The following is a 13,958-nucleotide window of genomic DNA, read 5'->3' as shown; positions in this document are numbered from 1 at the left end:
GCAATTGAAGCTGTTAGAATACCAGTTTTGTTTCATGTTACTTTCAGACTAAGGCTACTTTGTAACATTAAATTAAGGTACACAAACTGAGAGTGACCCAAGAAGTTAGGAGGTTTAACTGGGATCTGGAGTTGAATATAATGCCAATAAGTATAGAGAGAGGGACAAGTAATCTGCATGTGAGCAAGACTGCAGAGAGCAGAGGAGCAAGTATAGAATCCCACAGGCTCTTTCCAAATGCAAACCATAGTTCTATGTTATAGCCGCATCAGCCCATAATTTCAATTTCCATATATTTTAAACTTGTTAACAGAGCAATAAAGAAAAAGCAGTATTATACCGGCATGTTGAAACTCAATAAATGCAATTTAAATTCCACTGGCACTAAAGCACACACCTTCTGATTAAATAATAGTTAAATTATTAAATAATAGTTCTGATTAAAAAATAGTTATGAGTTCTGTGAATGTCATAGAGTGAGTCTGAACATCAGTACTATACAATAAATATGCATTACCAGGGCTTTTTATGTAGCTGGAACTCCTTTTTTATAGCACCATTTTAAAGTTTTAAATTATAAATTGTTTATATGTGTTTTGATTTTATAATCATAAGGTATTGTTGTTGTTGTATTATGACTAAGCTGCCCAGAGTCCATATGTGAAGTGGGCGGCATACAAATTTAAAGTAAATAAAGAAAAAAAGAAAAACTTTAGGCTGCACAGCCCTGATGTAGCCAGTCCTCCAAGAGCTTACAGGGCTCTTAGGGCAGGGCCTACAGTAAGCTCCAGGAGGATCGGCTGCATCAGAGGTGTATGGCCTACCTTATACGCAAAGGAGTTCCTGTTACAAAAAAAGCCCTATGCATTGCATTTGTAAATATTAGGTGAATCAGTCTCAATCTTTTTTTCAAATTCACAAACCATTTCCCAAATTCCTTACTGTAGTTTAGAAATGGGGGGAGAGCTCACACAGGCTCCATTAAATGATGTGTAACTAATTCCAATAACTGATTACATTGTGCTGGTGTGGTTTAGTCATCTGAGACGACTATTCAGCATCATTTCTTGAATCCTTCATTTGGTTCTTAAAATCTGTTACAGCCCAATACCACACTCATTAACCATCTGGCCAATTTAAATTTTCAGTAGAAACTGACTTGTGCACCATTACATTAATTTAACTAGCCGTAAAAAACTAAGATGGTATCAGAGGAAAACTTTCTTCTATTGCTGCAGAAGGTTTCATAAAACATGAAATGACAGGCTGCAGCCAAGGATCAAATAAATACAGGCTTCTCTCTTCTCTTACCTTAGGAATAGCCTTAAACAAGGAAAAGAACTCTGTGTTTGGGTTAAAGAAAAATTACGGCTTCCTTCCATTGCATACCTCCTTCACCTCTGCAGAGCTTTATGTCATAGTATTTTTGTTCACATAGATTTAAAAACTGAGAAATAAAATAAATGTTATCCTATTTGTTCTCTATACTAATCAAATAGAAATAGAAACAAACTGAGGTGGCAGAACATGGCTAAAGACTGAGCAAGGTGTTGTCTTAATAGTTACGCAAGTGCCATCAAGTCATTTGAGACTTATGGCGACCTTATGGATTAATTGCCTCTAAAACCTCCTATTGTTAACAGCCTTGCTGTGGTTTTGCAGACTGGGGGCTGTGGCTTCCTTGACTGAGTCAATCCATCTCATGTTGAGTCTTCCTTCTTTTACCGCTGCCTTCAACTTTTCCTAGCATGATTGTCTTTTCCAGTGACTCTTGTAGGTCATAATGTGCCCAAAGTACAATAGCCTCCACTTAGCCACTTAGCTTCTAGGAAGAGTTCAGGCTTGATTTGATCTACTTGCGTATCTTTTTGGTAGTCCACTGTATCTGTAAAACACTCCTCCAACAACCAGATTTTAAATGAATCAACTTTCATCCTGTCAGCTGGCCTCATTGTCGTTTTAACATAGATTAGTATAATGAAGCACTTAATACCACATTCGGATCCACAGTCAGAGCACCTTCTAGTCACTATCTTCCCTTCTTCCAAGTCTCTGGTGTCTATATCAAATATAACCAAGCCTGCTCAAAAGCAGCCCCTCTTCTCCTACAGTCCAACTGGAAGCTTAATTTCCACAGTTTGTTGGTGAAGGAATAAATCAGCAAAAGAACAGCAACCAGACTGAACATCCTAACTGACAAAGCAGCACAGTTTAATGAGGATAGATACAGTGAAGCATTGGTAGGAATACGCTTATGGACCTCAAGGAATCAGTACTAATAACTAAAAGCAAGGCATAAAATCAAAAAGTATTTTCACTGAAATAGAAGTGATCATTGGCCACACGTTACAGTATACATGTAGTTTTCATATACAAAAATGACTTCCCTATAGGAAAAATATCCCCATGTGAATCTGCCCTCAGAAGTTTCATTTCACACTTGCCTGAGAAGATACCCAGTAAATCTATGTGTAGGGGGGAGGGGAGATAAGTATCTTTCTGTAAGCATCTTTTAAAAAAAATATCAAAATAGACTTACACAACAGAAAGCTGCAAATACAACAGCAATAAGAAGAAAATTCACAAGGGCTTGAACAACAATAGAGTTTAGCATTTTTAATCTTCAAAGCACTGTTCCGGAAATAATCATAAAAGCTTATGAAAAGAGGATTATTATCTGCATTTTACACACAGAAAAGTACAGGAATGATTAGGTAACTTGATCAAAGGGAAAATAGAATGTCAGAATAGTATTAGTACTGTCACTTGTCTTTAGGAAAAATTAACACACGTACACTGGGAAGGCAATGCCAAACCACCCCGTAAAAAGTCTGCCGTGAAAACGTTGTGAAAGCAATGTCATCCCAGAGTCGGAAACAACTGGTGCTTGCACAGGGGACACTAAGGTTTTAGTTTCTGTCTTTAGGAAAAATTAACGCACATACACTAAGGTGACGGTTTGTTTGGTGCTAAATACTAGTCTAACACCCCCTGGCTCACTCTGCTGTGCTTTGAATGCATTCCGTTCAGGAGGGGAAAAAAACACATCATGAACAGAGCAAAAGAGAAAGTTAATTTTGCAGCTTACTTCATATATTTTCAGGTCTCTCATGACCTTGCTGTTACTTCTGAGCAATATGTAAACTCCAGACTTCACTGGGGGCCTGCTGTTCCAAATGTATGGGGTTGTTGGTGTTTCATTTTCAATCTCTCATGTAATAACAGTGTGAATGGTTTCACTCTAAATTCTGCCAGGTTTACATGTGGCATATATTGGCACATTTTCTTTTCTCAGTACCCCCACAGGTTGAACATTCCAAAACAATGCCTAGCATCAAGTTTTGACTATGCTTAAAAACTTGAACCAGTACGACAAGATTGTTTCATTATGTCACTAAGAAGATCCATTTATTTGTCTCTCTTGCTATTGTGTTTAAATGTAGTTAAGTCAAATGTACATTTCAGCCAACATACACTTTACATTTTAAATCTATTTTAACAAAAGCTGTTTTCAGCCTCAAACGTAAAAAAACCCAAAAACCTCCCTGAGACAAGACTATATGGACCTGGACCTGGTTTATTTATTTCTTCTCCTTGAACTTTATCCTTATTAAAATGGGTTAATTCTGTTCATTTAAACAGCCAATCTTTCCCAAAACAGGACATTATCTGGCAAGATCCTGAGGTGCTTAGTCATCTAAAATTGTCCTGGGAATGGTTTTAACTGTAATAAATCTAGTTGTGGCTCCTTGCCCTCAGAACTGAGCATTTGAATTGTAGCCCTTGACTGTTATGCTGCTATGCCATATCGATTATGACTCAAAAAACATTCAACATAAATGTGACTTTCATAATAACACTACATGATTAACTGGAGACAAGAACACTAAAGTTTTGCGGGGAGTGGCATATATTCTAGGTAACATTACATGGTGGTGGTGGTGCTGCACTCAGCAGACAACAAGGTGAGAGAAGGTTATTAGTAAGGAGTGCTGATTAATGGACTGCCCAGAGGAGATGTTATATAACAAGGACTCAGCTTTATCCTCAGCAGGACATGGAGAATCCTTGTATCAGGAAGACCCATTTTGGAGACATATCACTGAAAAGGAATTTGGCAATAAACTACCTCTAGAGCAGGGCTTCCCAAACTTTTCTTTCCCGTGGCCTGGTTATTTTTATACTTCTCCTTTGTGGCCCACTAAAATTCAGGGGTGGAGCCAGGAGACTTTGGGAATGGAGCCGGGAGACAGGAATTATGTCATTTCCTGTGGTGTCACTTCCAGGTCAAGGACCAAGTGATGTCACTTCCAGGGCACACTGAACCCAAAATTCTCTCCTGTGATGTCACTTCCAGGGCACTCCCCCAAACCTGCCTCTTCTTCTGAAGTAACTTCGTTTTCAGAAAAATCTCTCAAACTCATGCTGAGCCAAAATGGGGTGGAAAGTGAGTGGTCTGCAACTTTTTCATACATTCCCAGGGTCCTCTTTCCACCCTCACACCTGCATGCACCTATCTGTTTGTTTGTTCTTCTCCAGCTTGCAAGCACTCCTAATGCCCATGTTCAATTGCCTGCACCACCTACACACCCCTTCCTCAACAGCACTGGCCAGTGTATGCAGTTGGAAGTGCTGTTGCCATTGCCATCAGAAATGCCAGTGCTGTGTACCACCCACACCAGGCCCTGGCAGCTGCTGTACCTCAAAATATGCTGACACATTTAGTAGGCCCTTCCTTCAGCTGCTACTACTGAAACTCTTCCTCAAGCTACAACCAAGCTTGCTTGGTTTCAAGAAAATCTTTTGACAGCTATTTTTCATACTTTTCCTTGACTGAAACACTGGAAAATTGCTGTGAAAGGTAGCAGAGAATTGTACTGCAATTAATGAATTAATTTCAAGTTATATAAAGTTCATACAAGCTTTTCTGCAGTTATCCCAAAAAGAATATTTATGAGGGGCTTGTAGCTTTTTACTGGCTGTGTTTCCTATGCCTTTAAAAGCAACCTGTTGTGCAGATATTTAGCCAGTTAACTTCTTTCATCCTTTTTAATATCTACAGGAGGAGTTTAATTTTGGTGTCAGACAGCTGTTAAAAGCAGGACCAGTAAAATGATGCCAAGTTTATATTACTATCACTTCCAGTGGTGTTGAGATATACAGCAGTAATCTCCAATAATCACTTTCTACCCACACCTCTAACTCTCACTCACACAGAAATCTCACAGAAAGGCCAGATGGCTACATCTGGGGGTGCCAATTTTTCATTGACAGAGCTCCTATGTCTGCAACAACAGTATGATGAACAGAAAAGTTTCATCCAGTAAAAATGGAAGGAAAGAATGAAATGGAAGGAAAGAAAAAGAAAGACATGGAAAGAAATAACATAAGAGAAGCCATGTTGGATCAGACCAGTGGACCATCCAGTCTAAAATTCTCTCATACAATGCCCAAAAAGTACCAGAATGTCCAACAATGGGGTCAGGGCACTAGAAGCCCTCCCACTGTTGCTTCCCCCCATCCCCAGCACCAAGAATACAGACAGAGCATCCCTTGCAGACAGAAAAAGAAAGAAGGGGGGACAAAGGGGGAAAAAGCCTTACTCACCATCAGATTACCCCAGCCAGCAACAATTCTGCCCAAGCGTTGTTTGGTAAAAAAAAATAGCTACTGGAATGCCCACTCCCCACCCCTCCCAGTTGAAAAAAACACACACCTCTTCTTTGCCGCCCAGGCCTCCCGGGAAATCTTCCCAAAAGAACATACTGCAAGGCACATGAAAGCTCATACCTTGAAGAACACTTCATGGATCTAAAGTGCAAGTGGATGCCAGCTTTTCTCTCAAACACTGGGAGAGGGGGAGAAGGAAGGAGAGGCAGCCCAGTTCCTCTCTGCACAACACAGAGACGGGGGAAGGAAGGAAGCCAAACAGAACTCAGACTTTGCAGCCTGTGTCAATCTTCAAGGCTAGCTTTTCTCTGCACAACACAGAGCTAGGGGAAGGGAGGAAGCCAAATGGAGCTCAGGCTTTGCAGCCTGTGTCAGTCTTCAAGGCTAGCTTTTCTCTGCACAACACAGAGATGGGGGTAGGAAGGAAGCCAAATGGAACTCAGGCTTTGCAGCCTGTGTCAGTCTTCAAGACTAGCTTTTCTCTGCACAACAGAGAGATGGTGGAAGGAAGGAAGCAGAGTAGAGGTCATGCTTTGCTGGGGGTGGAGCTAGCTTTGGCTTTTCTTATGACCCGGTAGTGAGGCTTCCGTGGCCCGGTACCGAGTCTTGACCCTGCAAATGGAAAATAGTGCTCTAGAGGAATACAAAAATAACAAAGCTGCTTTAAGGAGGAGGGTGCTTAAGCACAGACGGATATGGATATTTGGCAAACAAAAACACAAACTAAAAATTGGACAGTTCCTGGCAAAACTTAGATCAGTAACTTGCTTTAACTTATCAGCAGGCTCTAAGCTGATCTCTTCCTTACACCCTACTGTGCCATTTTCTGCAGGGTGGGTTTTGACACCTGAAGCAATGACAGGGTGATTGTTCTCTAAGGGAGTGCTTAGTAGAATGGTCTCCCCTAACACACAAGCAAAGACAAAGCAGAAGGAGCTGGGAATATCGTCAGCAGCCCTGGAGTTTCAAAGGGTGAGGACGGGAGGAGGAGAAAATTGCCATGGGCCTGACTGAAGCCGTGGGTGGGCCAGATATGGCCAGGACAAACCCTAGGGCACCTCCCTCCATGCCTCCCCGCTCCTTCCCCATGCCTCCTCCTCCCTTCCCTCCTGGGAACCAGCAGTCGAACGCTGTACTCCTGGGTTATCTAAAGGCATCCCCACCCCCCGTCAATCAGCTGATCGGCAGGTAAAACCATGCAGCGTGCTCACTGTCCATGCTGGAGCAGACCAGCAGCAGCAGGAAGGACCATGAATCCTGAAAGGGTGGCTGCTGCTGCTGCTGCTGCCTCCTTCCCACTTCTTTCCCATCCAGGACGTGGGGAGGAGGCAGCGGCAGCACCATGGCCACCCTTTCAGGCTTTGTGGACCTTCCCGCTGCTGCTGGCCTGCCCCAGCACTGACAGTGAGCACACCGTATGGTTTTACATGCCAATCAGCTGATCAGCATGGGGGCACCTTTAGATAGCCTGGGAGCACGGCACTCGACCGCCCATTCCCGGGCTTTGAAATAGACCTGGTGGGGGAGGGAGGGAGCAGGAGTCTGGGGAGCAGGCAAACTAGGCATTTGCCTAGGGTGGGGGAGAAAAGGCCAAATTCAGCACCCTTACCCTGCCGGCAACCACCTAGTTTGCCTAGTGAATGAGCTGGCCCTGGATATGGCCCTTGGGCCAGGAGTTTTATTCACTAGTTCTCATGTCTCTTAATGCATAGTAGATAGTTGTTAAGGCACTTGATGGCAGTAATGTAGAGACATAACTGATGCTTTATTTTGCAATTTTATGTAATGATGCATACTGTACCACCTAGTTTGCCTAGTGAATGAGCTGGCCCTGGATATGGCCCTTGGGCCAGGGTTTTATTCACTAGTTCTCATGTCTCTTAATGCATAGTAGATAGTTGTTAAGGCACTTGATGGCAGTAATGTAGAAACATAACTGATGCTTTATTTTGCAATTTTATGTAATGATGCATACTGTACTTTGAAAAGACAAAAACAGCCCCCAGAAGAATAACCAGCTCCAGGGCAATAAATTTGTTTACATTCTTAATGGACATCTGTTGGATATTGGCTATGATGTTTAGCACCTCTCCTTTCTCTTCCATCTTCAATAGCTGAAGCAGTTTTAGAACTGTTTTGATGGATGCCCCTTCTAGTAGGCTTCCCCTCTATTAATGTGAAGGCATAGGAGGAGATCCACAAAATTAGGAAAATAATGTATATGCCATTTTCCTAATTATTTTAGTTTAAGTATGACTAATTTTGACTGCAATTAATATGCTACATGTCTAATGAAAATACACCTTTGAAGAGTTAAAATTTTTCATTATAGTTTAACGATATCCAAATATACTACTAGCCTTATAATGACTGTATGACACTGTTTCTGTCCAAATAACATACTCCCTTTTCCTTACTACAAAATTTGTTTTCTATTTTAAACTTTTATTTTCCTCTGCCTCTCAGATGACAAAAATTTGATAGATGACTGGCGGACCCACAAGGACTTGCAGGGAGCATTTCCCACACCCCTTGTTATTTCCTCTTTCCCTTTCCTGAAAACGGCCACAGCTTCTCTCCTTTTCCTGTTTTCTTCTCCTCTTTCCACCTGCCAGCCACCCTACTTTTATCTATCACCTTGTCTTCAGCTTTCCCTCCTCCCTTCCTTGCAGGGCCGGCTCGCTCACTATGCAAATTAGGCAGTTGCCTAGGGTGCTGGCAGCGTGGGGGGATGAATTGCCCGCTCCCCAGCCTCCTCTTCCCTCCCTTCCCCACCCCAAGGGTGATCCTTCTCATCCAGGAAGTGGGGAGGAGGGAGCAGCAGCAGCACCTTTTTGGGACGCAGTTCGTTCGTGCTGCTGCTGGCCTGCTGGGGTGCTGAGTGAGCGTGCAGCACGGTTTTACCTGCCAATCAGCTGATCAGCAGGGGAGTGCCTTTAGACAGCCTGGGAGCGGTGCGATCGCCCTTCTGGGCATTGAAATAGACCTGAGTTGGGTAAGGGAGGGAGGAGGAGGCACAAGGGGCACTGTGGAGGGGGAGGCAGGTGCTGCTTCCTTGACAGCCTTTTCCATGAAAACTGTGGCCCAGCTGCCTGTTGCCCAGTGGGAACATACAAGGACTTGAGTGGAGCACCTTTCTTTCCATACACACGTCATCTCTGACCATTTCTTTACTTATGGGAGCCCCTATATCTTCAACATTCCCTGTTTCCTTCTCTCCTTCCTACTCACCAACCTACCTACCTTTTATCTACCCTCCATTTTCAGCTATATTTGTTTACTTCATTATACACTACCTTACTCCCAAATGAGGACACAAAACAGCTTATATCATTCTTCTTGCCTCCATTTTATCTTCACAACAAGGTTAGGATGAGTTTGTGTGAGACTGACCCTAACAGAGCAATCCTAAGGGATGAGGGCAAATTTGAATAGGGAGCCAATTGACCCCTACACTGGTGGAACTCAGAGTTACACCGGAACATGGGCAGTTTCAGCACAGGCCAGACATACAGACACCCCACCCCTCGCTTCCTTGGTGAGGGTGAACTTGGCAACAGCTGCAGCAGGGCTTCTGGCAACAGCATGCACCCACGCATGCACATTGTCGCTCTGCTCCTCACCTCTGTGCTTGGAAGCACAGATGCAAGGTATGAAGCAACAATGAGTGAGCGGCATGCATGCGTGCTGAGGCTGGAAGCCCTGCGGCAGCCACTAAGTTCACTATTTCCCTCACTGAGGAAGCAAGGGTGGGCAGGAATGCAGAAACCAGCACCTTCCACACAGAGCCACACTCCAGGCAGCCACCTCATGCAGCCGTATGGATGCACTGGCTCTGGGCAGTTTACACTGGCACAGGGCACTAGTTGCACCATGCTACTGAGTCCCACAGGCACCAATGGAGCAACAACACAAACCCCGCCGCTGACTTAGATGTGGGCATTCCAGGGGATGTGTGGACAGGCAGTTTCTAAAGTGTTTTCAGCTTGGGAATGCCCCCAAGCAAGTGCAAAGGTGCAGCATCAAAAATGGCATTGTAGCCCATTGACAGCATTGTAACTTCAAATTCACTCCCCCACACACAGCTGTGGCCATGCCAACAGGACCCCACGCAGCTCAGGATACCAACTAACTGCACATCCAATCAGCACACTCCCCCACTTCAGCTGTGGACCCTCCTCAGGACCCAATCATGGCTGCCCCTGCTCTACACAGAGTTCCAAGAGATCACCTGAGAATTCCTGAGGTAGAACATATGGCACAGAAAGCTGTCTGACAGCTCCCTGCTGTGTGGACTTAAAATGAGAGCCCTGTGGCAGGCAGAGCACAACAGGGCACCTAGCACTGTGGGGTGAGCACCTGTGGGGGGACTACACCACAGGGAGAGCAAAGTCCAAATTTCATGACTGCTCTCTCAGTTTTCAGTCTGCACAGGTACAGAAGGCCCTCTACTAGGATGCCAAGGGGCATACACATGTTAACAGGTGAGCAAGACTTCCAACCCCCGACTCAATACTTCCCTTGGACCTACCACTGTGGCACAAAGCCCCACTGGACATGGCATCGCCCTCTCCCAAACCTGGCAACCATGGAGGCAAGCAGTTGGCTCCCAGACACACAGGGATGTTGCACACCAGGCAGAACAGTTTATTGGGGCCCACACAAAGCAGCTGCTGGGGAACGGGGGCCACTGTGATAGCTGTGCAGTAAGCTGCTTGCCTAGCCAGGTGGCAACGCCTCCCCTGGCCAAAACCCTGCAGCAGCCTGTAAGCACCCACTGTGAACTGCTCATTGCTTCCCACCCACAGCCACCTCCTGGCAAGTGATAACAATAGCATGAGCAGTGTGGGGGGGAGGTTAAGGGATCAGTGTTTTCCCACTGTAGGATGGGGCACCTCCACATTCCCATATGTAGGTGTCATGGCTGCTGCAACATCTAGTGGTAGGGATGACCATCGCCAGTCAAAGTGGATTGAGTCCAAGAAGGCACTGCTGTACGGGTTGGTGCTGGAGTATACAAGCATTGCCCTTGCCACTGCCTGGAGCAGCTCCATCATCTCCCACCACCATGCCTTATAGTGCATGGCCACAGAATGGATGTCTGCCCTGGGACATGCTGTTCAGATGGAGATATCCACTCTGAAGCGCTGGAATTGTTCCTTCAGTCCTGCTCAGAAAAGTGACCAAGACTTCATGGCCAAAGTTGTTCCTTATGAGTGGCAGTGGAGGAGGATCTGCTGGGAGCAGAAGTCATCATGCAGAAAGTGTCAAAGCAGTATTACAGCTGAACATCAAGAAGACAAAAGTAATGACTACTGGGGAATTACACAACTTTAAGGCTGACAATGAAGAAATTGATTTTTTTCAAGATTTTGTATTCCTTGTCTCCATTGTCAACCAAAAGGGACAGTGCAACCAAGAAATCAGAAGGAGACTGAGATTGGGAAGGGCAGCCATGAAGGGGCTACAAAAGATCCTTAAGTGTAGGGATGTGTCATTGGTGACCACAATCAAGATAATCCATACCATTCTCAGTTACTATGTATGGATATGATAACTGGACAGTGAAGAAAGCTGATAGGGAAAAAGTTGATTCATTTGAAATGTGGAGTTTTATGGATATTGTGGAACACTAAATGGACAAATAAGTGAGTTCTAGATCAATAAGATAAGATACCGAAGCAGAATTGGCCCTCAGCCTGCCAGGTGGAGATAGGAAGCTGCCCGGCCCAAATAATCATACTGAATATATTTACATTTGAAAATTGCAACCAGAGGAGTCGATGTATCAACTCTGTTTCACTTGCATTTTACTTGGACACCTGTTTCTGCTTTATTTTATTATTATTATTAGTAGTAGTAGTAGTAGTAGTAGTAGTATTATTATTAATTTATCACCTTATCCTGGCCGATGCTAGGCTCTAGATTATATACATCAACATAAAATACATATAAAATCAGTAAATCCAGTTACTTAAAAACAGTTTAAAACCCGATAACATCCTTTGTAGTGTGCAACAATTCAGCTTTCAAGGCATCAGGAGCAGAGAATCCCCCTTTGGCAGGGAGGAGGGGAGTGCCAGCCCAACAACCGTCACTGCCCTCAAGCAAAAGCCTGGCAGAACATCTCTGCTTTGCAGGCCCTGCGGAATTGTAAAAGGTCCCGCAGGGCTCTGGTGTTTTCCAGCAGAGCATTCCATCAGGTCAGGGCCAGGACTGAAAAGGTCTTGGCCCTCGTTGAGGACAGCTGGACCTCTTTGGGGCCAGGGATCACCACTAGATTTCTACCTGTAGAGCATAATGCTCTTCCAGGGACATAGTGGAGGAGGCGGTCCCATAGATATGTTGGTCCCTGACCACTCATGGCCTTAAAGGACATAACCAAAACCTTGAATCTAACTCTGTACTCGATCGGAAGCCAGTGTAGCTTGCGTTGCACAGCACAGGTAGAATATGTGCTGCCCGTGTCATTCCCGTGGCGTTTAGATTGTTGCCATTGTATAATATAAAATTAGTTTAGTTCTCTGGACTAATACTTTGCTGCCAAAGAAAAACAAAGAAGGACATTCTTTCAAATAATTCCTTACTGAATTGTCAGCACACCTTCAATATTTGTCATGAATGTCAAGCTAGATTTTGAATTGGATGTGCAAATCAGTTGACAGTACAACACGAATTCAATGTAAAGTAACATACAACATTTGAGGATTTGACCTACTGTAAAAATGAGAAATGTTCTGACTGAAATGCAGTATTGTGCACTAATCTATCCTAAACGTGTTCGCTTGTAAGAATTGTTTACTTTGAATCAGTGGGTCACTTCCAGGTAAGTGCACTTAGTATTTCAGCCTAAAAGGTTACTTAGCTTTGCTGCAAGGCAACATTATTTTACCATTTGTTATTAAATATTATAGGTTAAGAGCATGTGCCTGATAAAAGTGCTTCTGATCATGCAATTAACAATGCCTATAAGCTTCTTTTATCACAGGTTAATGATCCATTCTAACAGGGTGGGGGCATTCTTATAATAAAAGCTAATTTTTTATTTTTTTAAAAAAACTAAAAAAAATAACAAGGGAAAAAAATTTAAAATCAGGCAACTAGGTAAGGTGTTTTTTTTTTAAAGGAAAACAAAAATACATAAAGACAAGACAAAATTGTAACAACAGTGGTGGTGGGTCTACGCATAAGTTTTTATAAATGATTTCTAAATATCTAAAAATAAGTCCAAACACAATGCCATGTATTCAAATGTTGACAGAATTCTAAGATCCAGAGGTGGGCTTTTATCTTTCCCATTTTGTGATGTGAGCATTTTATGTTGTAATATGAGTATTTTAGCTGTAGTAAGGACACAGAGGGTCCATTTCCATTTATCATCTGTTAGCTTCCAAAAGATGGGCATAGTTTAAAAGTATGTAAGAATCCACAAAAATCAATGAACATTCTAATACAAAATATATGTGAGTATCAATAACTGAATGACTGGACACACCTAAAGTGTATGTTTATGGGATGAGTCCTGTAAGTTTCAATGCCAACTATTAGACAGTTTATTCAGCCATTTGCTAAAGAGTTGCTGTAGTGCCCAGTATATTCTAAACATAATTTTTGCTAAATTTGTCAGTTTAAGATCTATAGAGAGAATAGGTATAGACTTTTAAAGCTATATCCCTTTGCTTCAGCAAAACAGGGTGATCTAACTCCTTATTCCATTCATTTCTAAGACTCTGAGCATCATATTTGTTAACTGACATCAAATATTTATGAAATAAATATTGTAGGGTTTGTTTTCTGCCTTGAGTTTATTTGAGTTTCCAGGAACAAAGGGGATTCTGAGACACTTAATGCCACAGAGCCATATTTAGATCCCAAAAAATGTTGCAACTGTAAGTACTGCCATTCTACAGAAAATAACAAATCCTATCTAGACCTCAGCTGAGAAAAATGACAAAAACTCATCTTCATAATCTATCAACTGATCCAGTGAAAAGGAAAGGTCCTCTGCGCAAGCACCAGTTGTTTCCGACTCTGGGGTGACGCTGCTTTCACAACGTTTTCACGGCAGACTTGTTACGGGGTGGTTTGCCATTGTCTTCCCCAGTCTTCTACACTTTCCCCCCAGCAAGCTGGGTACTCATTTTACCAACCTCGGAAGGATGGAAGGCTGAGTCAACCTCGAGCCAGCTACCTGAAAACCCAGCTTCCACCAGGGATCGAACTCAGGTCATGAGCAGAGCTTAGGACTGCAGTACTGCAGCTTTAACACTCTGCGCCTTAGGGCTCTT

At 43.3% G+C, this 13,958-nt stretch overlaps 1 protein-coding gene across 1 annotated transcript in view; it reads left to right on the top strand.

Annotated features, from left to right (window-relative positions):
• Positions 1-13,958, top strand: part of PITPNC1 (phosphatidylinositol transfer protein cytoplasmic 1) — a 242,669-nt gene that overhangs the window by 214,729 nt on the left and 13,982 nt on the right. The gene's annotated exons all lie outside the window — the stretch shown is intronic.

This window comes from Heteronotia binoei, chromosome 13 (genome assembly GCF_032191835.1).
Source record: "Heteronotia binoei isolate CCM8104 ecotype False Entrance Well chromosome 13, APGP_CSIRO_Hbin_v1, whole genome shotgun sequence".
NCBI lineage: Eukaryota > Metazoa > Chordata > Lepidosauria > Squamata > Gekkonidae > Heteronotia > Heteronotia binoei.
The sequence above is the reverse complement of the archived record's forward strand: the minus strand, read 5'-3'. Positions and strand labels throughout refer to the sequence as shown.